General features: G+C 38.8%; 1 protein-coding gene and 1 long non-coding RNA gene across 2 annotated transcripts in view; both read left to right on the forward strand.

Moving 5' to 3' along the window:
- LOC129844855 (zinc finger protein 664-like) overlaps positions 1-25,256 on the forward strand; it is a 168,618-nt gene that overhangs the window by 7,704 nt on the left and 135,658 nt on the right. The window lies entirely within an intron of this gene.
- LOC129844860 (uncharacterized) lies at positions 10,394-11,455 on the forward strand. Its single transcript, XR_008758018.1, has 3 exons — positions 10,394-10,590; positions 10,929-11,008; positions 11,141-11,455. It is a non-coding gene; the product is annotated as an uncharacterized LOC129844860 (long non-coding RNA).

Raw genomic sequence — 25,256 nt, forward strand, 5'->3', positions numbered from 1 at the left:
TCAAGCATTCTTATTGGTTAGTTCAATTCTGATGACAATAAGGGGTGTTGTGATTGGCCCCACTTGCAGATAGGGGGAGATCGCGAACGTCAGGTCTTCCCAGTATGAAAATGTGATGCAAGGGGTAGGTCACGTTCTGAATACTGTTTTCTATTTTCTATTTTACAATGTGTACAAGTTTGCTGTACGTTACTGATTTTATACATGTGTGGGTATATGGTACCTGTTAGGGATTGAGGGGCTTTCTGGGATGTGCTTTGGCATATGATTGCTGTAAATAATTGTGTTAGCTAGCATACACCGATGTCATGGTCACATAAGCCACGGCTAACACAGTTGTCTTCATGCTACAGATTTTGTCATCGACAGCCATCAACACTGTTAAGCCCTGCACAACTAACGTGCTGTTTCCCATTTAACAACAGGTATTTATACATGTTATATTTTGTATTGTATTTTTGTATATTGTTCGCCCAGTATGAAAATGTGATGCAAGGGATTTTGTCATCGACAGCCATCAACACTGTTAAGCCCTGCACAACTAACGTGCTGTTTCCCATTTAACAACAGCAGAAATAAATGATGCTCAACTGGGACCACTGGCCGAAGTTATTTATTATTATAAAACACAACGCATGGAGAGTACACTATACATCTGTTACAAATACATAGACTAAGATACAGTAGAATAGAATACAGTATATACATATGAGATGAGTAATAGACTAAGATACAGTAGAATAGGATAGAATACAGTATATACATATGAGATGAGTAATACATAGACTAAGATACAGTAGAATAGGATAGAATACAGTATATACATATGAGATGAGTAATACATAGACTAAGATACAGTGGAATAGGATAGAATACAGTATATACATATGAGATGAGTAATGCATAGACTAAGATACAGTGGAATAGGATAGAATACAGTATATACATATGAGATGAGTAATGCATAGACTAAGATACAGTAGAATAGGATAGAATACAGTATATACATATGAGATGAGTAATGCATAGACTAAGATACAGTAGAATAGGATAGAATACAGTATATACATATGAGATGAGTAATACATAGACTAAGATACAGTAGAATAGGATAGAATACAGTATATACATATGAGATGAGTAATACATAGACTAAGATACAGTAGAATAGAATAGGATAGAATACAGTATATACATATGAGATGAGTAATGCATAGACTAAGATACAGTATATACATATGAGATGAGTAATACATAGACTAAGATACAGTAGAATAGGATAGAATACAGTATATACATATGAGATGAGTAATACATAGACTAAGATACAGTAGAATAGGATAGAATACAGTATATACATATGAGATGAGTAATACATAGACTAAGATACAGTAGAATAGGATAGAATACAGTATATACATATGAGATGAGTAATACATAGACAGACAGTAGAATAGAATACAGTATATACATATGAGATGAGTAATACAGACTAAGATACAGTAGAATAGGATAGAATACAGTATATACATATGAGATGAGTAATACATAGACAGACAGTAGAATAGAATACAGTATATACATATGAGATGAGTAATGCATAGACTAAGATACAGTAGAATAGGATAGAATACAGTATATACATATGAGATGAGTAATACATAGACAGACAGTAGAATAGAATACAGTATATACATATGAGATGAGTAATACAGACTAAGATACAGTAGAATAGAATAGGATAGAATACAGTATATACATATGAGATGAGTAATGCCAGATATGTAAACATTATTAAAGTGACTAGTGTTCCATTCCTTGAAGTGGCCAATGATTTCAAGTCTGTGTATGTAGGCAGCAGCCTCTGTGTTAGTGATGGAAAAACAGCTTCTGTCTCTTGGTCCCAGCTTTGATGCACCTGTACTGACCTCGCCTTCTGGATGATAGCGGGCTGAACAGGCAGTGGCTCGGTTAATAACTAAGAACAAATGTGTGTGCCTGAGGGGAAATTCACTTACATATGGCCAAAAGGGGTGAGAACTTACACCAATATCAGTGGACAACTTGCACTAATGTAAATAAACATAGATGGAACATATTCCCTTTTGCTGACGTGATGAACCGCTAAGGGGACACAATTATTTGCCATCTAAACCACGTGTGACCTCTCACCTCTCTGTAGAAGTGTTCTTCCTAACCAGTCCCTCAACAGCTCTCTGACTGAGCTCCACCCTCACTGGGTCTTCAGAGGAGAGGAAGGCTGAGGAGGGATGAAAGGATGAATGGATCAGTCAGTCAATAAAGTGTAGAGCTGCTGTCTGACAAAATCACTATTATAGTAGTTCATTAAAGTAATTTAGGCTTTATGACTGCTGAATACCAACTATCAATCACTTAGATCATGTATTTTCAGGTAGCGATACATCCTTGGGACGTCCCTAGCCCATTGAAGTTGACATTTAAAATGGTTAAGTTAGGGGTTAAGGTTAGGGTTTAGGGTACGGATGTCCCAAGAATCGCAGATAGCATTCACCATTTGTAACCGATGTGAAATGGCTAGCTAGTTAGCAGGGTGTAAATAATGTTAGCTATATGCAGTTATCTACGCCAGCCAGCTAACATTACCTATATGCAGTTATCTACGCCAGCCAGCTAACATTAGCTATACGCAGTTATCTTAGCCAGCCAAGTAACGTTAGCTATATGCTGTTATCTTAGCCAGCCAGCTAACGTTAGCTATCTAGCCAGCTAGCATTAGCCTAACCAGCGTAGCCAACCAGCACGGTTATGGTCAGCGAGACCAACTACCGGAGACCAATCAGAACCCAACTAACAGTAAGCCAACGTGGAAAAAGTTACAAAACTCCCGTAGTCTACTTCACAGAGAACATGCTGAAAAGTAGTGATGGGGAAACAAAGCTTCCTGAATCATTGATGCTTTACAGCCAATTGTGTCAAAAATAGGTTCATTACTCAAGGCTTTGAGCGACACAGAATTTAGAACAGCCACATTTTAAAGACGAAGTCACACGCCGTAGCAGCGAAGCCATTATGTCATATATTAAACCACTGGCCGTGTTCGAGAGCATCAAATCCATGCTGCGTTGTGGGTAAACGGTGACTGGCTGACTGATTCATAAATAATAATGAGTAGTTATTTATGATGTAAGGTGATTTGTAAATTAGTCAATCAGCAGTCAGCAGCCACCTGCACTGTCGGATGTAATGTCGAACGAGCCCAATACCAAACCAATCAGGTGTTCGACGAAATTATTCTTCAGAAGTCATTGATCACGTGCTGCTGATAAAGTGACACTGCTTTGAATTATACCGCTTAGCGACTTCAATACATGCCTCATAGCTTCAGTCTCAAACTTAACCCCGTTCCTGCTGAAGAAGAGAACGTCTGCTGGATGGAGAAAGAAGCTCTAGTGAAAGAGGAGGAGGAGGAAGAGGCTGTTATACAAAAACAAGTAGAAGGTGAGGCTGTTACCTTGAAAGAAGAAGAGAAAGACGTTACAGAGAAAGAAGAGGAAGACGCGTTCAGAGTGAAAGAGGATGACGAAGTTTCAGTGAAAGAAGAGGAGACTGACGATGAACGTAAGTACTGTCTTAACAGAAGCACAAACTCTGTGGTTGGAAGTTGAACTGATGTGTGGTGTGCTTGGTGTTAAAGCAGAAATCTGCAATTGCTACATCCATATTTTGACTTTTAAATGTATTTATTTATATATATATATTATGTATTTATAGCCATTGATTCTTGAAGAATATAACACATGCCTCATGAGCTTAGTTCAACTGTTTGCCCCATCAGAACCCCAAATAAGCTTTTTTTACTCCAATGTTTAGAAACAATGTAAATCAACAGCCTCAACATGGTTAAAACTATCATGTTGATATCATGGATGATCAGTCCTTTCATACATAGGTCTGTCTATGAATTTGAGAGTAGTTACATTTCTCCAGCCCCATCATCTTATTACCAATACAGTGGTGGAATTACAGCTTTGTTATTGGTTGAACTGCAGATTGGTGTGTGGCTTTTTTAAAGGGGCAACCTAGTTTTTAAGCAAACAAAATGGCTGCCCAGAGTCCTGAGCTGTGTTAGAATACTCATACTATTACTATACATACTATACTAACCGTACTATTTGTGAAGTAAATTGAGTATATAGTCTGCTTATTGGTCATGGTATGATGTAGTTAGTATGAGTATTCTATTTGTGATGTTAATAGAGTATATAGTCTGCTTATTGGTCATAGTATGATGTAGTTAGTATGAGTATTCTATTTGTGATGTTAATAGAGTATATAGTCTGCTTATTGGTCATGGTATGATGTAGTTAGTATTTCAAAAGTCCCCGGATGTCGTACTAAATTCGCCAAAATATGATGTAAACACGCAGTACTTTAGGGCACATAATGCAATTCTTCAGAAAATGGGCGTGGCTTCAACGTTTTGAGATTAGAAGAAAATGGGGGGAAATATGCAGCCGAAGTCCAACGAGAGAGCGGATACAAATGAACTGCTTTAAATAATTATGACAAATGTTGAGCGATGCAATAAAGTAATGACTTTTCAAATAAGTTACCTTACACGTTATATGACTATTGTTGTTCACTTGACTGTCTTAAGACAAATGTCAAATAATGAACATTCATTACAGACGTCATTGTTTGTACAACATCATGGCTACACATCACCTTTTACAGTGGATTTCTGCTGTTATGGGCCTTAAACCATCTGTCTGACTTTTTGTTCACACAGGAGAGAGACATGACTATCGTGGATCCTCTGGGGAGCCTCAACAATCTCATGACGCTGACGAGGCAGAGAAGAGTCTCTCCACGTCGAAACACCAGCAGAGAACCACACGGAAGAAATCTCATTGCTGCTCTGACTGTGGGAAAGGTTGCACATCTTCATCAGAACTTACAATACACCAGAGAACACACACAGGAGAGAAACCTTTTAGCTGTGATGAATGTGGGAAGAGTTTTACTACATCTAGATCTCTGACTATACACCAGAGAACACACACAGGAGAGAAACCTTATATCTGTGATCAATGTGGGATGAGTTTTACTACATCTAGCCAGCTGACTTCACACCAGAGAACACACACAGGAGAGAAACCTTATAGCTGTGTTCAATGTGAGATGAGTTTTACTACATCAAGCCATCTGATTCGACACCAGAGAACACACACAGGAGAGAAGCCTTATATCTGTGATCAATGTGGGATGAGTTTTACTACATCTAGCCAGCTGACTTCACACCAGAGAACACACACAGGAGAGAAACCTTATAGCTGTGATCAATGTGGGATGAGTTTTACTACATCTAGCCAGCTGATTCGACACCAGAGAACACACACAGGAGAGAAACCTTATATATGTGATCAATGTGGGATGAGTTTTACTACATCAAGCCATCTGATTCGACACCAGAGAACACACACAGGAGAGAAGCCGTATAGTTGTAATCATTGTGAGAAGAATTTTCCTACATCTAGCCAGCTGACTTTACACCAGAGAACACACACAGGAGAGAAACCTTATAGCTGTGATCAATGTGAGAAGAGTTTTACTGCATCTTGCTCTCTGACTGCACACCAGAGAACACACACAGGAGAGAAACCTCATAGCTGTGATCAATGTGACAAGAGATACTCTGATAAAAGGTGTCTGATCAAACATCAGAAAATGCATACATGAATAAGTTGTTTCGTGATATCAATGAAATAATGTCACAATGTAGAATGTTTTAACTTTGTAGTAGGAGAATTTTAATGATGTCACAATGTAGAATGTTTTAACATTGTAGTGGGAGTATTTTAATGATGTCACAATGTAGAATGTTTTAACATTGTAGTGGGAGTATTTTAATGATGTCACAATGTAGAATGTTTTAACATTGTAGTAGGAGTATTTTAATGATGTCACAATGTAGAATGTTTTAACATTGTAGTAGGAGTATTTTAATGATGTTCTACCTTATCCTTTGCCCTGTTCAATTGATTGCAGCATGATATGGATATTAGCCTCAGGGGAAAATCCAGGCTCTGAATTGAAAGAGTATTATTTAACAAAAAGTGACTAACAAAAAAAGAGCTGTGTTACACTTACTGCGTTGGTGACCCACTTTAATCAAAATGCAGCACTTCAAAATGTAGCTAGCTGTTTTCTACAAGTTGAAAAAGCTGGTTGTTTAAAAAAAATACATGTAAGATGATAATTGTTGCAGATGTTTGTGTATATACACACATGAAAGCAGTATAATAAATTGTACTAATCAATTTTATTAACAATCTGACATCACTCCAGTATTTCTTTACAACATTCAAATGCTAATTGTCTTTATTCCACTACTGAAGAAGCATGACTCAAATCACCTACTCATACTTCAAACATTCAGCCTGACAAAAGATACATGTTTTATTATTCCATGCCTCACCCTTATTAAGTGAAGTATTGCCAATACATATTAACAAAGGGGTGAACATTTGGTTTTGATTTTCATATTTACAATTTATGTAACATTTAGTAATCATAATTATTTATGCATCCAGCTGAGCTGGGCTCGTTCCAAGGGGATGAGAGTTCTAGAAGCTAGTGAGTTTTAGGATTCTATTGTATATTATTATTTAGAAATACGTGTTTTTTCTTGTTTTTAATTGTTGACAGCCAGTAGACACCATGTTTATATTGTAGAAGGTGAAGCATTGTAGTTGATTATGTGAAATGGAAGTTGTTTTCAGTTGGTGGTGGGCAAACTTGTCCAATAAAAACATAGGATATATTTGTTGTCTTAAGGGGAAAAGTGTTACAGGCTTTGGCTTTTCCATTTTTATGTTTTGAGGTTGGACTTTAGCACGTATAGCTCGTTAGCACGTATAGCTCGGTAGCACGTATAGCTCATCAGGACGTATAGCTCGTATAGCTCGTCAGCACGTATAGCTCGTCAACACGTATAGCTCGTTAGCACGTATAGCTCGTCAGCATGTATAACTCGTTAACATGTAGGACGCACTGATTGGTGTCACCTCGTTAGTCAGTATGTGTTACACCTGTGCTGGCTTGTCCATCTCGTTAGTGGGAAGGTGTTTCACCTGAGCTGGTCCAGGTTCTATTTAAGAGTGTCTGGCCCAGTGCTCCAGTTGTCTTGATAGATGTAGAGAGTCAACACCTTTAGTTGCGTCACCTTTTTGGTTTGCTTCCTGTCTTTACGTTTGGTGTTAGTTTTTCTTTTGTTTTCTTCTTGGGCAGATTTAGTGGGTCTCATGGTGGGTGTCTTTTAGGTCCCAGTTGTTGTTACTAGTCAACTTTCTGTGTCACCCCCATAGTGTCTTTGAGAACCCCTCCTAAAAAAAAGCTTATATTTTGGGTTGGATATTGCATCCAATTAGTGTTTTAATCAATGGCATTTCCTTAGAATGCTAATAGTTATTTCAGTTGTTAATCTTCTGTTTTTTTTATCCTGTTATTTTTGTGTACTAAATATTTCTGGGTATTTTCATTGTTTTCTCCTGTGAAGCCATTGTGTTGCATCCATGTCTGAAATGTGCTGTATAAATAAAGCTTGATTTGATTTTAAGAAATGAACCCAATGACTGACCAATCAACAGACTCTTGGTCCATCTTTGTATGAAAATCAGTCTCAATCCCACTTTTCCAGCCTGCTGAAGGCGTGGTGGAGTGGTAAACACCACCCCCGGCTCTACCAGGGGCTTGAGGTGGTCTCCCACAGCTCTGCTTATGTCATGTTCTGTGGCCTTGCCGTTCAATTTCTTGACTGCCCCTGCAACCCAGAAAGAAACATATTTAGTCATATTATATAAAACATTCAAAGTAATGGATATGGAGCATCTACAGCCTCAGTTACACCTGGCAACTAAATGTGACTTCTGTTATCTGATCACTCCAAGCTGCATTAGGTTCAGATCTATCAGGATGGGCTTTTGATAGTTTGATGCAGTCTGGCCATTGAATATAAATAAGCAATGTAAAGAGATGGGGTGATTGAGTGGGGAAAAGTACATTTGATACAAACTACCTTCATAATATCAAAGAACAAATGTGTGTGCCTGAGGGGAAATTAACTTTCATACAGCCAAAAGGGTTGAGAAATGACACCAATATCAGTGGACAATTTGCACTAATGTAAATTAACATGGATGATGGAACATATTCCCTTTTGCTGACGTGATGAACCACTAAGGGGACTTAAATATTTACCATCTAAACCATGTGTGATCTCTCACCTCTCTGGCTGTAGAAGTGTTCTTCCTAACCAGTCCCTCAACAGCTCTCTGACTGAGCTCCCCCCTCACTGGGTCTTCAGAGGAGAGGAAGGCTGAGGAGGGATGGAAGGATGACTGGATCAGTCAGTCAATAAAGTGTAGAGCTGCTGTCTGACAAAAATCACTATTTTAGTAGTTCATTAAAGGAAATAAGGCTTTATGACTGCTGAATACCAACTATCAATCACTTATATCCTGTATTTTCAGGTAGAGATACATCCTTGGGACGTCCCTAGCCCGTTGAAGTTGACATTTAAAATGGTTAAGGTTAGGGGTTAAGGTTAGGGTTTAGGGTAGGGATGTCCCAAGGATCCCAGATAGCATTGACCATTGTGCCTTCTTCTGTCTCTTTTACATAGCAGGTGATGGGTTCTGACTTCTGTACTTTTAAATATGAAATATCCTTATTATGTGAAATTGAATGAAACAATAATGTATGTTGATGCTAATATGTACAATATTCCATGATGTTTCTATATGATAAGAATAGCGTAATATATTTAATTTACCATATACTATTTTTTAACAGTTTCACTAATTAATTTGTATTAACTTAATTATTATGATTAAACGTCAGTTCACCGTCTCACCTCATACTGTATTAGAGCAGCAGCAGCTGACTGCCCGGTTCAACGTCAGTTCACCGTCTCACCTCATACTGTATTAGAGCAGCAGCAGCTGACTGCCCGGTTCAACATCAGTTCACCGTCTCACCTCATACTGTATTGGAGCAGCAGGAGCTGACTGCCCGGTTCAACGTCAGTTCACCGTCTCACCTCATACTGTATTGGAGCAGCAGCAGCTGACTTGATCGTTGATGCTAATCAGCATGTTTTGAATCTGAGAGTAAATAGATCCGACTACAACTCTAAAAATGAAGGGTTCAACTGGAGTTGTTCTCAGATCCCCTAAGAACCGTAGGGTTCTTGGTCAATGAAAAACAGCCCCAAAAGGTTCTTCAAAGAACTTGTTAGAAGGTGGGTTCATCGAGGAACCTCCGTTGTTGCTGGACTTCTTCTGGGAACTTCGCAATTACAACTGAAAACGATGGTGACAAGTTTGGATGCGACAACAGTTAAAAAGGTTAAGTTGGGTTGATGTTTGGCTCTGAATATGTATCTAAATAATTTATTATAATAATATAACATACTAATAATGAATAACGAAGACAATGATGGTTTTCTGTGAATATCTTCCATAACGTTACTATAGTTAATTACCGTAAATATTAGAAAGCAGGGTTTGACCGTCGGCGTTGTATGAGCTACAGTACAGTACCGTTATCTAGCTAGCTAACGTTATGTCCTAACTAGGCACAACTAGGTTTGGATTATTTCCCTCAACTATATTATTTCCCATATATTGTATATCGTTTCCATAAAGCCAACATGGCTTTACACTCATTAACGTAAGTTTCCAATCTAGAGCAGTTCTCACTTTTGTGATAATAACCTAGCTAACGTTAACTAACTAACTAAGGACGGTGACCTGTCCAGACGAGATGTTACAACGAACTGAATCGTCAATGGAGGTCTTCCTCTTTATATAGCCTGCTACAGCATGCAATACTATTAACTCACAAGGGGGCATAACGTTACATGTACAATACTATCTCATTTTGGAAACGTTACATGGACAATACTATCCCATTTTGGAAACGTTACATGTACAATACTATCCCATTTTGGAAACGTTACATGGACAATACTATCCCATTTTGGAAACGTTACATGGACAATACTATCCCATTTTGGAAACGTTACATGTACAATACTATCCCGTTTTGGAAACGTTACATGTCCGCCCCCTTGTGGAGGGAAATTAATATCTTAGATGGTAGCTGTAGATGGGATTCAAATGCATAATGGTAATAATACAGTGTCTAGACTACCTCTTTAGTATAAAGGCCCTTCAGAATCCAAACACAGTATTGCCACGCAGCAAAATGTTGCGTATAATCTTTCACGTCAGCCTGATAAAATATTGAACAATTTGTGAACAAAGATATCTTGAAATGTGATATTAGGCCTGTATGGCAGTACTGTTACTGTATGGCAGTACTGTTACTGTATGGCAGTACTGTTACTGTATGGCAGTACTGTATTGGCTAGTGCTTTCTCCAATATGTTCTTCTATTTTACTTTCAATTGTATGTCGATGCCATTTATCTTTCAATATATATATATTTTAATGCTTGTAAGACTATTCTTTGACACATTTTCTCTTCCTTTGAAATTCTTATAGGACAGAACATGGACACAATGCAATTGGGATCAAGAAGAAGGTACAGATCTGTTGTAGGACAGCTGCATTTGAAGTGTACATTTAACCTACATAGCAGTCAATACAAACTGAAATCTATTAGCATACAAATGTGTACAAATGATTTTTTTAGATCTTCTCAGAAATTATTCAAGTCCATGGAATGGATATAGACAAAAAGATAATTGAAGGACTATCAGAGGTAGAGAGGCGAGGCAGGGGTGAGGACATCATCCTGCTATTTTGACAGTCCCTGAAGGACAATACAGAAGAGGTATTTGCTCTTATTCCTTCCCTTTCTTTTATGTATTTTGTAATAAAATTAGCATGTGTAGTAAGATCATTGCTTTACTTTACTAGGACTGGAGACCACAGCAGCGATTCTGCTCTTGCCCTACCTCTTCAATGAGGACCCGAGTGGCCTTTATGTCCGTGACAAGGTATGCCTATGCACCAATCATCTGTTTCTTCATTAACATAGGTGTGCATGCTTATATAAAACTACAGCTGAACATTTGTTATGTTCTTTGATAATTGTGTGTGTATTCATCTTTTCTTACTTTTGTTGACAGATTTCACCGCTCTTCACTCCTTTACTGCACATTGGTGGAAATCCATTTCACCATGAGAGTGAAATCCCGCTGGCCTTTGATGGGGAGAACATCCACGCCCTCGAGGACGTCCCCATGGGACTTGGGGCTCTGCTAGGGCTGTATTTTTATTTTCCCTTAAATTTCCCAAAAATGTCAGAAAAACACTTATGTTGTTAAGTTACTGTGTTCTGGGGATAAGAGAAGTTGGGGTGAAGTTACCAGGGCCGGTCATAAAGATGGCAAACTTCCTAACATAACTAAGTGGATATGATATACACACTAAACCTGAAAAATTTGTATTCAGCATCAAGTCTACAATATTGTTAGTTTACCTATGATTCATTTTTAATGTATGTTGTTTTTATTGTACATCATTATTTATATATATTTAAATGTCATGAAAAGCACTATACAAAGTAAATGTATTATTTATTATGGTCTGACATGTCTGCAGAAATGTTGCAATATTGTAATGTGTTTTGTTTGGTAAATTGTTCTGTAAATATTTATTCACATTTGTGGTGCCACTAAATAATGAATTATTTAAATAAATATTGTCAATATTGTTATTAAAATATTTTTTTATAATGGAGGGAGGGTGGCCAGGGAGTTTAAGAAAATGGATACTCCAGGAAACTTTACTTTTTAGAGTGTATATTGATAAAAGTCCCCCTTGTCCGAGAGACATTTACATAGTTATACACAACCCGATTTGGGTTGACTATTTTGGGGCGAAATAGCGGCCATAACAGACAGACCTGATATCGCCCATAACTCGACGTCCTTGGACGTCGCTTTTTGTCTGAAAGTTTTTTCTCAACTGCGATACCAACTCCAGTCAGCAGATGGCGATGTGCATCTTTCAGGTGATTCTGCCACTGTGACGTATAATCTAGTGGACGGGACGCTTCTTCAACATCAACAGGTAGTCAGCCACCTTGGTTCCTCTAACCCCCCATCACCAAATGTGGTTGTTAATTTCTTTAATATCAAATGAGGAGAGAAACTTATCACACAAGTCAGAATTATTCTTAAACTAAACCTTTATTCACTTTATAATAAGGGAGCAGATCAATACAATGCACACATATAAAGTGAATCAATTGAGTGCTCTACGATAATGATGGCTGGTTGACGAATCACCCCCAGCTGATTCATTGAGAGCCACGAGACAAAAGTACAAAGGTCTTTTACAGCCAAGATACACCCCTTTCAACCTACATGACGAACAACAGACGTATAGAATGGGTCACAAGGTTAAGATTTGTATAAAAGATACTTATAATTCTCAGAAGACAGTATCTGCTGTAAAAACAGTCCTCTTTGTGTAGAGACCAGGGTCTGGCCCTGGGGTCATCTCTCCCTGATACCATATAGAACAGAAACATTAACTCATGCTCTGGAATGCAGTCTCTATAGGTTTTATCACCCAAAAGACATTGTAAATCTCCTGTCAGTGTTTTCTCCCAGAGGCCCATCCTCAGTAGAACACAGACACTATAGTTCTAAGAACCCTCTATTCTGTTGTATAAAACAACCATTTGATGCAATAAAAGTATTATAACATAATGTTGCAGTTTTGCTCTCAGTGTCAACTGAAAGTAGACTAGTAACAACAACTGGGACCTAAAAGACACCCACCATGAGACCCACTAAATCTGCCCAAGATGAGGCAAACAAAAGAAAAACCCACACCAAACTTACAGACAAGAAGCAAACCAAAAAAGTGGAGCAACTAAAAGTGTTGACTCTCTACATCTATCAAGACAACTGGAGCACTGGGCCAGACACTCTTAAATAGAACCTGGACCAGCTCAGGTGAAACACCTTCCCAATAACGAGATGGACAAGCCAGCACAGGTGTAACACATACTGACTAACGAGGTGACACCAATCAGTGCGTCCTACGTGCTAACGAGCTATACGTGCTAAAGTCCAACCTCAAAACATAAATGGGAAAACAAAAGACTAACTAACACCTTAAGAGTTTGCTCACCAACAACAGAAAACAACTTCCATTTCACATTATAATCAACTACAATACAAACTATAATCAGCTTCACCTTCACCAATATAAAAATGATAATAACTATAATAACTGGCTGTCAACAATTAAAAACAAGAAAAATAACGTGTATTTTTCTAAAACTCACGAGCCCAAACAAAACTAATCTCTAATACGGAAAGTCAAAATAATTTGTGATCCATGGAACGCACTGGCTAAACACAAAACACAAATCTTTTTGACTGCCCAACTTTGAGACAATCAGAAACCAAGTTGTCCTCACCATGGACACAAGCACCAAAAACGCTGTTGTTTTGACAAGTAGCAATAAATCACTGATATCGATTAGGGGGGAAATCAGGTTGTACTTGCTGTTGAAACTAACACAACTAAAAAAAACACATGGAAATGGGAGATATCTTTTAGCTCACTGGTTAGAGGACAACCTGCAGAAGACAGTCAGCTACATATTGGAGTGATGCATTTAAATTTAGGGGTCGCTAAACAAAGGAACACAACACTTATTTGTCATAACTCATCGATATCATGTTGAAATCAATTGATTCGGGGAATAATGTGTACATTACTGGTTAGAGGACAACTCTTTTTTCGTTAGTCACTTTGTGTTAAATCACATAAATAATACTCTTCCAATTCAGAGCCTGGATTTCCCCCAATGAACCTAATATCCATATCATGTTGAAACCAATTGATAAGGGGGCAAACGTTTAGGGTTTTACATTGTGACATTCTGACTGACTGACTGTAGAGTATATTAATATACTATATATTAAAACATTCTATATTGAGACATTTAAATACTCCTACTACAATGTTAAAACATTCTACATTGTGACATTAATTCATTGATATCATGAAACAACTCCTTCATATATCAATTTTCTGATATTTGATCAGAGATCTTTTATCAGAGTATCTCTTGTCACATTGATCACAGCTATGAGGTTTCTCTCCCGTGTGTTCTCTGGTGTATAGTTAGATAGCTAGAAGTAGAAAAACTCTTCCCACATTGATCACAGCACGGATTCTCTCCTGTGTGTGTTCTATGGTGTATAGTTAGATAGCTAGCAGAAGAAAAACTCTTCCCACATTGACCACAGCTATGAGGTTTCTCTCCTGTGTGTGTTCTATGGTGTATAGTTAGATAGCTAGAAGTAGAAAAACTCTTCCCACATTGACCACAGCTATAAGGTTTCTCTCCTGTGTGTATTCTCTGGTGCACTGTCAGATGGCCAGATCGAACAAAACTCTTCCCACATTGATCACAGATAAACGACTTCTCTCCTGTGTGTATTCTCTGGTGCACTGTCAGAGAGCTAGATTGACTAAAACTCTTCCCACATTGATTACAGCTATACGATTTCTCTCCTGTGTGTGTTCTATGGTGTACAGTTAGGCGGCTAGAAGTAGAAAAACTCTTCCCACATTGATCACAGCTCGGATTCTCTCCTGTGTGTGTTCTCTGGTGTATAGTTAAATAGCTAGAAGAAGAAAAACTCTTCCCACATTGACCACAGCTATAGGGTTTCTCTCCTGTGTGTGTTCTCTGGTGTTCAGTCAGTTGGCTAGATTTAATAAAACTCTTCCCACATTGATCACAGCTATAAGGTTTCTCTCCTGTGTGAATTCTTTGATGTATTTTAAGGTGTGATGAGTAGTTGAATCTTTTCCCACAGTCAGAGCAGCAGTGAGATTTCTTTCCTGTGGGTCTCTGCTGGTGTTTCTTGAGGAGTTCTGATCTGGAGAGACTCTTCTCTGCCTCGTCAGCATCATGATGTTGTTGAGGCGCCCCAGAGGATCCACGATAGTCCCGTATCTCTCCTGTGTGAACAACAAAGTCAGACGGTTAAAGGCCCACAACAGCAGAAATCCACTGTTTATTTGAGGTAAAAGGTGATGCCCAGAGGTCTGTTAAATGACTTTACAATTGTCTAAAGACAGTCAAACCTAAGCCGGGTGGCAGACGACCTTTGATCTCCAAAAAAGGCCCCTTTCTGTGCTAAAATTGCAGCACGAGGGCGATGCACACACAATTTGATTGCAGAAACACCTCCCTGCTAATGAGGAAACCACTAGATATGGATGTAGTATATCTGCTAATGAGGAAACCGCTAGTTATGGATGTAGTATATCTGGTAATGAGGAAACCACTAGTTATGGATGTAGTATATCTGGTAATGAGGAAACCACTAGTTATGGATGTAGTATATCTGGTAATGAGGAAACCACTAGTTATGGATGTAGTATATCTGGTAATGAGGAAACCACTAGTTATGGATGTAGTATATCTAGTAATGAGGAAACCACTAGTTATGGATGTAGTATATCTGGTAATGAGGAAACCACTAGTTATGGATGTAGTATATCTGGTAATGAGGAAACCACTAGTTATGGATGTAGTATATCTGGTAATGAGGAAACCGCTAGTTATGGATGTGGTATATCTGGTAATGAGGAAACCACTAGTTATGGATGTAGTATATCTGGTAATGAGGAAACCACTAGTTATGGATGTAGTATATCTGGTAATGAGGAAACCACTAGATATGGATGTAGTATATCTGGTAATGAAGAAACCACTAGTTATGGATGTAGTATATCTGGTAATGAAGAAACCACTAGTTATGGATGTAGTATATCTGGTAATGAGGAAACCACTAGTTATGGATGTAGTATATCTGGTAATGAGGAAACCACTAGTTATGGATGTAGTATATCTGGTAATGAGGAAACCACTAGTTATGGATGTAGTATATCTGGTAATGAGGAAACCACTAGTTATGGATGTAGTATATCTGGTAATGAGGAAACCACTAGTTATGGATGTTATGGATGTAGTATATCTGGTAATGAGGAAACCACTAGTTATGGATGTAGTATATCTGGTAATGAGGAAACCACTAGTTATGGATGTAGTATATCTGGTAATGAGGAAATCACTAGTTAAGGATGTAGTATATCTGGTAATGAGGAAACCACTAGTTATGGATGTAGTATATCTGCCTGGAGCAAAAATGGTGAGCAAAGATTTTAGTTTTTCACAATGTATTCTGAATGGGGGAAAACTCAGGGGAGTAACCTCCATGTCCAGGTTGCTTATGAGTGCATTTCACACTACTTTAGATTATAATTGTAAGGCTCGTTTGAATGTCCTGCTTAATATAATGTTTGTGTCATCACAAATCAACCGCTTTGTATTTAAAAAACCCTTCAACCAGTAAAATGCTCTTTGGCTTTTCCATCAACCTGACAATGAGGGCTTGTACACTGTTTGCCAAATTGGCCTATAACTTCACCTAATAAACAAATATACCTGTAATGAACAAAGAAGCACTTTGGTTGTTATTGCAGCCTAGCATAGTGTACTCTAGGACCCAAAACAATATCAGACCTACTGTAGGACGCATAACTTCACCTAACAATAACAGACCTACTGTAGAACCCATAACTTCACCTAACAACAACATAGACCTACTGTAGGACCTATAACTTCACCTAACAACAACATAGACCTACTGTAGGACCCATAACTTCACCTAACAACAACATAGACCTACTGTAGGACCCATAACTTCACCTAACAATAACAGACCTACTGTAGGACCCATAACTTCACCTAACTACAAATATAGGAAAATAGCTCTGTGTGTTGTACAATAGCCTATCCACCAAGGAACAGTTGTCTACACATTATGAGGTTTGTATCTCTGTGTCCAAACAGACTAACGAGACCCTACAGTAAATCAAGCAGACAATAACATTATAAACATCAATTTGTTAGGGATGTTGGATCCAACGTGGAGCACGGCATAACTGTCTTTACCAGAGTAATGAATGAAGAAGCACTTTGGTTGTTGTTGCATGTCGTGATGTTTGTCATGTGACTGTCATTCAGAAAATGATTTCCTGGATCTTCTGATGATAGTTGAACATGTGACTGTAACAGCTACAGTATTAAGAATTATGTGTAATTATTGAAGAACCACATTAATGACAGTATCCATTTGGGTGTTGTCAATAAAGTTAAGGTGACTCTCGGTTAGAACCATTGGATTTAGCAAACTCTTAAATTATTATTAATTATTAAATTAATTATTTCTGTGCCCATGAAAACTGTTTTCCCAGCGTTATATAAGGAGACATTAAATGTTACGAAGCATTTCAGAGATCTGAATACAAAAAACTGTCCTAACAGGACAATAACCTAAACCACCAGGCCAAATCTACACTGGAGGAGCTTACCAAGATGACATTGAATGTTCCTGAGTGGCCTAGTTACAGTTTGGACTTAAATCATCTTTAAAATCTATGTTAAGAATTAAATGGCTTTGTAGCAATGATTAACAACCAACTTGACAGAACAGGAAGGATTTAAAAAAGAATAATGAATATTCACATGAAGATCAGTCTCCTATTGGATGACATCACGACTTCCCATCAAGCCAACTCCTTGAAGGCCTTACTATGACATCACTCACTCCTTCTAGTTTGCAGTTGTCTAAAAAAACACTATTTTGCTCAAAACATTTATTTGTTTCCCTTTAGTGTGTTTATACTTTACTGTATTTATATATCACTTTCAACAGGAAACGTTTATTTAATTTTTTTTAATCACTGGAGGACGTCATGAACAATTCCTCCATTTTCTTTTCCACCTTTATTTAACCAGCTGAGAACAAGCTCTCATTGACAAATGCAACCTGGCCAAGATAAAGCACAGCAGTGCCACAAAAACAACAGAGTTGGGATAAACAAAAGTACAATAACACAATAGAAACATCTATATACAGTGTGTGCAAATGGAGTACAGAGGCAATAAAGGCAATAAGGCAATAAATAGGCCGTAGTAGCAAAGTAATTACAATTTAGCAAATTAACACTGGAGTGATAGATGTGCAGATGATGATGTGCAAGTAGAAATACTGGTGTGACTGTAACATATAACATATATAATATATAAATACTGGTGTGAGCAAAAAAAGTAAATAAAAACATGGGGATGGATGGGCTACTTACAGATGGGCTGTGTACAGCTGCAGCGAGCGGTAAGCTGCTCAGATAGCTGATGCTTAAAGTTAGTGAGGGAGATATAAGTCTCCAACTTCAGCGATTTTTGCACTTCGTTCCAGTCATTGGCAGCAGAGAACTGGAAGGAAAGGCGGCCAAAGTAGGTGTTGGCTTTGGGGATGACCAGTGAGATATACCTGCTGGAGCATACTTCTCTGCTGCCAATGACTGGAACGAACTACAAAAATCTCTGAAACTGGAAACACTTATCTCCCTCACTAGCTTTAAGCACCAGCTGTCAGAGTAGCTCACAGATTACTGGACCTGTACATAGCCCATCTTTAATTTAGCCCAAACAACTACCGCTTCCCCTACTGTATTTACAGTTATAACTGTAGTATCCTGTATAACTGTAGTATCCTGTATAACTGTAGTATCCTGTATAACTATGTATAGTTATAACTGTAGTATCCTGTATAACTATGTATAGTTATAACTGTAGTATCCTCTATAACTGTAGTATCCTGTATACCTATGTATAGTTATAACTGTAGTATCCTGTATAACTATGTATAGTTATAACTGTAGTATCCTGTATAACTGTAGTATCCTGTATAACTGTAGTATCCTGTATAACTATGTATAGTTATAACTGTAGTATCCTGTATAACTGTAGTATCCTGTATAACTATGTATAGTTATAACTGTAGTATCCTGTATAACTGTAGTATCCTGTATAACTGTAGTATCCTGTATAACTATGTATAGTTATAACTGTAGTATCCTGTATAACTGTAGTATCCTGTATACCTATGTATAGTTATAACTGTAGTATCCTGTATAACTGTGTATAGTTATAACATTTTTACATTTTAAGTAATTTAGCAGACGCTCTTATCCAAATTGGAAAGTATACATATTCATCCTGGTCCCCCCGTGGGGAATGAACCCACAACCCTGGCGTTGCAAGCTCTACCAAATGAGCCACACGGGACCACACTGTAATAACTGTAGTATCCTGTATAACTGTAGTATCCTGTATAACTATGTATAGTTATAACTGTAGTATCCTGTATAACTGTAGTATCATGTATAACTGTAGTATCCAGTATAGTCTGGGAGGAGGTGAAACCACTCAGGCTTATTTGATGTGATCTAATGTTTTGATCATCTAGTTTTCCTTACAAGCATTCAGTCACCAAAGGGGGTTCGGTCATTCCTTTGTTTATATACTGTCTCATTGACAAAAATATTTTGGATTATTTGTTTACATCATTCCTTTGTCTCGACCCAGTACACAGTAAACGTACCGAGGTTCTAATGTTGCCAAGGAGACACATTTTATTATTTATTTAGTTTGGAGGGTTGGGGGTCTGACATCCAGGAGACACATTGTATTATTTATTTACAGTTTGGAGGACAAGTTATCCTGGGATCTAACATTACTCTGAGACTAGTTATCCTGGGATCTTACATTACTCTGAGACTAGTTATCCTGGGATCTTACATTACCCTGAGACTAGTTATCCTGGGATCTTACATTACTCTGAGACTAGTTATCCTGGGATCTTACATTACTCTGAGACTAGTTATCCTGGGATCTTACATTACTCTGAGACTAGTTATCCTGGGATCTTACATTACTCTGAGACTAGTTATCCTGGGATCTTACATTACTCTGAGACTAGTTATCCTGGGGAATAGTTTTAATACATTTGCAAAAAACCTAAACCTGTTTTTGCTTTGGCATTATCGGTATTGTGATGTCATTATGGGGTATTGTGATGTCATTATGGGGTATTGTGATACATTTTAAAATAAAGGGATGCACCGATATTACATTTTTGGCCAATACCGATATCCAATATTTTCCTTGCCCCAAAAAATGATACCGATAACCGATATTTAAAATTTTAAAGGCCTTTTAAGCATTCTAGTACAGCATTCTAAAAATTAACACACACACGGACGCAGCGGTCTAAGCCACTGCATCTCAGTGCAAGAGGTGTCACTACAGTCCCTGGTTCGAATCCAGGCTGTATCACATCCGGCCGTGATTGGGAGTCCCACAGTAATTTTCTGTTATTGGTGTTAAGAGGACGACAAAGGAGAGGGATCCCACATGTGGATAGGAAGATACAAATTATCATTATTACTGGAAAATATTCATTTAAAATCCAGGACTTTTACAACTTTAGCTCTCTAGGTCAAGCCAGTATGTTACAGTAGGTTGTATCTCTCTAGGTCATGCCAGTAGGCTACAGTAGGTTGCATCTCTCTAGGTCATGCCAGTAGCTTACAGTAGGTTGTATCTCTCTAGGTCATGCCAGTAGGCTACAGTAGATTGTATCTCTCTAGGTCATGCCAGTAGGTTACAGTAGGCTACAGTAGGTTGTATCCAAGTGGAAACAATTATCAACCCAATATGTTAAGTGTCGAATTTGGTCAACAACCAAATGAATGGCTTATTTGCTACGTGAGGTTTACTTGATCCAACAGAAGTTTCGTAATGCCTAAGTTGTTATGTAGACACGTGACATACCGACAACTTTGATAAAAACACTATAGGAGTTGTCTCCAGATCGCTATGCATATTCATGCTAGTAGCTTAGCATCTCTCTCCATTGAATACAGGCGGTTGACGACAACCACCCTCATAGAATATAAACAATAGATTACAATAATAAGATGAATCCACCAATCCAAAGAAAGGATAGGCGGGAGCTAGACAACCCGCAGTGCCGCTTTGTGGACAACGACTCCCCTTGTTAGGGCGGAGAGACATCTTGTCAGTATATCCATAATCTTTGGTGTAGTCAACCCAACTCTCACATGGCACTATTGGGGGGCACGGTGTGTAGTAAAACATCACTACATGACAATCACAACATGCCGTGCCCCCCAGTCTGCGGTCAGCAGATAGACCCTTCTCAAATATATATGTTAAGTCACTTTTTGGAAACGGAACTGAGAAAACAAGGGGTAGCTTGCTCTCTACGTCGTCTGATTCTAGACATATCAGTCATCATCCTGGGCCCTCCGTTGAAGAGGTATTGACGAGCCAACTCCGAATATCCAAAGTTAAAAACACATTTAAGGCTGTACTTACTGGTGTTAATCAGATCTCCTATCTCCACCTCTTCATCTTTCATTGTGACAGTCATCTCCCCTTCCTTCTTCACTCCAAAAACGGCATCCTCCTCTTCCTCTTTCACTCTGAACTCGTCTTCCTCTTCTTTCACTGAAACGTCTTTCTCTTCTTCTTTCACTGTAACAGCCTCACCCTCTACTTCTTGTTTTACTGTGATATCCTCTTCTTCCTTCTCCTCTTTCACGACAATGTTCAGCCCCAGAGCTTCTTTCTCCGTCCAGCAGACCTCCTCTTCTTTAACAAGAGGGGAGAAGTTTAGGGAGCTCATGTTGGGGGATGTTAGCTAGCTAGCTATAGTTAGCGACTAGGCTAGTGCTAATTTAACCAGCCAGCTACTATAGCTGACTAATAAAAAATAACGTAATATTCAATTAAATAGGTTAACAAGTAGATACGACAGAAGTGTGTCTAAAACACAGCAGCTAATATACATCGAAAGAGTGTAAATAGCTTGAATCTTTCGGCTGTGTTGGCTAGCAAGCTACCGTGGTGGTTGACGAGCTGTTAATGAAGAACCGTCCACTAGATTATACGTCACGCTGGCAGCGTCGCCTGAAAGACGCACATCGCCGTCTGCTGACTGGAGGGGAAACGCAGTTGAGGATCAGATTTTAATTTTCAGACAAAGATTCTTTCAAATGGAATTAATTAAATAATACCATTATATTGAGACATACAAAGACAGGAATGTGTTGATTGATTACTGCGAATAAAAAATGTTTACTACAGCACATTTAAGGCAGTTTCATTATGTTATATTACATCTAAATTAGCAGCTAGCTACTGTAGGTCTATACTGCTCCTACATGGTGTAACAATACATCATATAGATGTATATAATGAACAGACTAGGTCTATACTGCTCCTACATGGTGTAACAATACATCATGTAGATGTATATAATGAACAGACTAGGTCTATACTGCTCCTACATGGTGTAACAAAACATCATGTAGATGTACACTACCATTCAAAAGTTTGGGGTCACTTAGAAACGTCCTTGTTTTTTAAAGAAAATGTTTTCATTTATTTACCTGTTTTTGCTTTGTCATTATGGGGTATTGTGATGTCATTATGGGGCAATGTGATGTCTTATGGGTATTGTGATGTCATTATTGGGTATTGTGTGTAGATTGATGAGGGGGAAAAATTATTGAATCAATTTTAGAATAAGGCTGTAACGTAACAAAATGTGGGAAAAGTGAAGGGGTCTGAATGCTTTCCGAATGCATTGTATATATAGGGGCAGTACTTAGTGACATCACTTCATGAAACAGGAGGTACAAATATATAACATAGATTCACAATATCAACATTCAATGTGTCAAAATATATGACCAAGCTGGAAGTGGAAACGCCAGCCCAGCCACAAGCCTAGAGGTTCACTGATGAACAACCTCCTCCTTCACATCTGACTCCTGATGATCAACCTCCTCCTTCACATCTGACTCCTGATGATCAACCTCCTCCTTCACATCTGACTCCTGATGATCAACCTCCTCCTTCACATCTGACTCATGATGATCAACCTCCTCCTTCACATCTGACTCCTGATGATCAACCTCCTCCTTCACATCTGACGCCAGTGATCAATCCAGAGCGTCTTCTTTTTTGGGAAATCCCGATGGACGACGTCATCGAATAGGACGTCATCACCACCACCGCCCACAAGTTAATTGTCATTGAGGTTATTAATGGGAAGATGATATAAAAAAAAAAAATGATACAATTTTATAATAATATAAAGACCTGCTGTTTTCAAACTCTATTCCCTATGATGTATACTACAACAAAAATAACTTAAAATGTATAAATGTATAACACTCATGACTTGACTGATTAAAGTAAACCACAGTTTTGTAAATACATAACGCCATCTAACCAAATATCAAATGAATGTTAGCTATATGCAGTTATCTTAGCCAGCCAGCTAACATAAGCTATATGCAGTTATCTTAGCCAGCCAGCTAACGTTAGCCATATGCAGTTATCTTAGCCAGCCAGCTAATGTTAGCTATATGCAGTTATCTTAGCCAGCCAGCTAACATTAGCTATATGCAGTTATCTTAGCCAGCCAGCTAACAATTAGCTAAATGCAGTTATCTTAGCCAGCCAGCTAACAATTAGCTAAATGCAGTTATCTTAGCCAGCTAACGTTAGCCATATGCAGTTATCTTAGCCAGCCAGATAACGTTAGCTATATGCAGTTATCTTAGCCAGCCAGCTAACATTAGCTATATGCAGTTATCTACGCCAGCCAGCTAACATTAGCTATAGGCAGTTATCTTAACCAGCTAACGTTAGCCATATGCAGTTATCTTAGCCAGCCAGCTAACGTTAGCTTTACGCAGTTATCTTAGCCAGCCAGCTAACATTAGCTATATGCAGTTATCTACGCCAGCAAGCTAACATTAGCTATATGCAGTTAACTTAGCCTGCCAGCTAACGTTAGCTATTTAGCCAACTAGCTATTAGCCTAACCAGCGTAGCCAACCAGCTAACGTTAGCTATTTAGCCAACTAGCTATTAGCCTAACCAGCGTAGCCAACCAGCTAACGTTAGCTATTTAGCCAACTAGCTATTAGCCTAACCAGCGTAGCCAACCAGCTAACGTTAGCTATTTAGCTAACTAGCTATTAGCCTAACCAGCGTAGCCAACCAGCACCGAGACCATTTAGAACCAAACTAACAAAACCTAAACGTGTTTGCAGATCAAAAGATCGAGGACAACAGAATGATGGGAGAAAATAAACCTTCAGAAGTCATTGATCAATGCTGATAAAGTAACACACTGCTTAAATAATAATGAGTAGTTATTTATGATGTAAGGTGATTTGTAGATCAGTCAGTCGGCAGCAGTGTCGAACCAAACCAAACCTGGCCTGGTGGTAATAATGACCTGGTGGTTATAATGACCTGGTGGTAATAATGACCTGGTGGTTATAATGACCTGGTGGTTATAATGACCTGGTGGTAATAATGACCTGGTGGTAATAATGACCTGGTGGTAATAATGACCTGGTGGTAATAATGACCTGGTGGTAATAATGACCTGGTGGTTCTAATGACCTGGTGGTAATAATGACCTGGTGTTTATAATGACCTGGTGGTAATAATAACCTGGTGGTTATAATGACCTGGTGGTTATAATGACCTGGTGGTAATAATGACCTGGTGGTAATAATGACCTGGTGGTTATAATGACCTGGTGGTCAGAATACCAGCCTCCCAGTCTGCTCCAGCCCAGGTCAGAATACCAGTCTCCCAGTCTGCTCCAGCCCAGGTCAGCCAACCAGCCTCTCAGTCTGCTCCAGCACAGTGTGCTCCAGCCCAGGTCAGAATACCAGCCTCCCAGTCTGCTCCAGCCCAGGTCAGAATACCAGTCTCCCTGTCTGCTCCAGCCCAGGTCAGAATACCAGTCTCCCAGTTTGCTCCAGCCAGATAGTCACCGACAACTGCAATCCTTATTGATTCAAATGGGAAGTTCTTAGAGAAGGAGAGGGAGTGAAAATGGAGAGAGGCGGAGAGAGGGGAGTGAAAAGGGAGAGAGGCGGAGTGAAAAGGGAGAGAGAGGGAGTGAAAAGGGAGAGAGGCGGAGAGGGGGAGTGAAAAGGGAGAGAGGCGGAGAGAGGGAGTGAAAAGGGAGAGAGGCGGAGAGAGGGAGTGAAAAGGGAGAGAGGCGGAGAGAGGGAGTGAAAAGGGAGAGAGGCGGAGAGAGGGAGTGAAAACGGAGAGAGGGGAGTGAAAAGGGAGAGAGGCGGAGAAAGGGCAGAATACCTGACCACTGTGACTGACCCAAACTTAAGGAAAGCTTTGACAGAGAGGCGGAGAGAGGGAGTGAAAAGGGAGAGAGGCGGAGAGAGGGAGTGAAAAGGGAGAGAGGCGGAGAGAGGGATTGAAAAGGGAGAGAC

Source organism: Salvelinus fontinalis, unplaced genomic scaffold (assembly GCF_029448725.1).
Source record: "Salvelinus fontinalis isolate EN_2023a unplaced genomic scaffold, ASM2944872v1 scaffold_0241, whole genome shotgun sequence".
NCBI classification, from domain to species: Eukaryota; Metazoa; Chordata; class Actinopteri; order Salmoniformes; family Salmonidae; genus Salvelinus; species Salvelinus fontinalis.